This window comes from Odontomachus brunneus, unplaced genomic scaffold (genome assembly GCF_010583005.1).
Source record: "Odontomachus brunneus isolate Ranch 3 - 2012 unplaced genomic scaffold, Obru_v1 Obru_scaffold_049, whole genome shotgun sequence".
NCBI lineage: Eukaryota > Metazoa > Arthropoda > Insecta > Hymenoptera > Formicidae > Odontomachus > Odontomachus brunneus.
The window spans coordinates 629,485-630,812 of NW_022639499.1; positions in this window are offsets into that span (position 1 = coordinate 629,485).

Genomic DNA, 1,328 nt, shown 5'->3' on the forward strand with positions numbered 1-1,328 from the left:
ATGCTCTTTGCTTCTTGCTTCTTTCTCTTTATCTCTTTCTGACTCAAACCTTAAGCTTTAAGCCAGAAAAAGACAGAAGACAAGAAACAAAATGCAAAGAGCATATTGTAAATCAGGCTTAAGACGCTCCGAGTATCTGCTGCGTTACAGATTAACCGTTATCGTGCAAATCTCGAAACCGAAAGTTCGCAGATGTAAAATACACCGTGCAAATCTATCGACATACTCTCTTAAAATAAATCAGTCAAACATCACTGAAAACAATGAATATACACTGATTGCAGTTATAATCCAAACAGCACAAATGTCCAAAATCGAGTCCCTTACGAGTATAGCACTGAGCACTTTCAGACTTTCTTCCCAGACAGCACAATGTCCAAAATCGGGTCATAAGACGGTCTTTAAAACATCTTTAAGACATCTTTAAGACAAATTTATAACGTATTGTCTTAAAGATGTCTTAAAGACGTCCTAAAGACGTCTTCCCTTACGGAAAAGAACTATAGGAATACGAAAAAATTACTGGCATACTATTGAAGAACTGTAATTTTTCAATAGCATGTCAGTAGTTTTTTCGTATTCTTGTAGTTTTTTTCCATAAGGAAAGACGTCTTTAGGACGTCTTTAAGAATAATATAAACTTGTCTTAAAGTTGTCTTAAAGATGTTTTAAATCGTCTTATGACCCGATTTTGGACATTGTGCTGTCTGGGAAGAAAGTCTGAAAGTGCTCAGTGTTATACTCATAACTGATATCAGTGACTACTCACTGATTCACTTTAAGAGAGCATATATCCTGCAAACTCTTCTTTAACCCTTCTTTAATCGGTGAACTATTTTTTAAAAAGTTCATCGACTTGATTACTTATACACATATGTATACGCATATTGAATAAGACACAAATACCTATTGCGTACGATCGTCATGTGTAAGCGGAAATGCGAGCGAAGATATCAGAATACAAAGGCTACTTAGAATGAAAAATCAATAGAACACAGGACGTAAAAGTTTCGAGAAAAAATTAACTCACGCAAATAATATTTCAAAGACTAAAATAATTCAATTATTACAGGTCTCATGTTAAAGCAAAGAACTTAATACAATTTGCATCAAATTCCCGGGTAAAAGAAGATTATACTCTCTTAAAGTGAATCAATGAAACGTCATTGAAAGCACCCAGACAGCACAAACTTCTAAAAGATATCTTAAAGACGTCCAAAAGGAATAAGGATATCTTTTTGACGTCTTTAAGATATCTTTTAGATTGTGCTATCTGGACAATAAATATACACTGATTTGCAGCTATAAGTACAGCACTGAAACTGCTC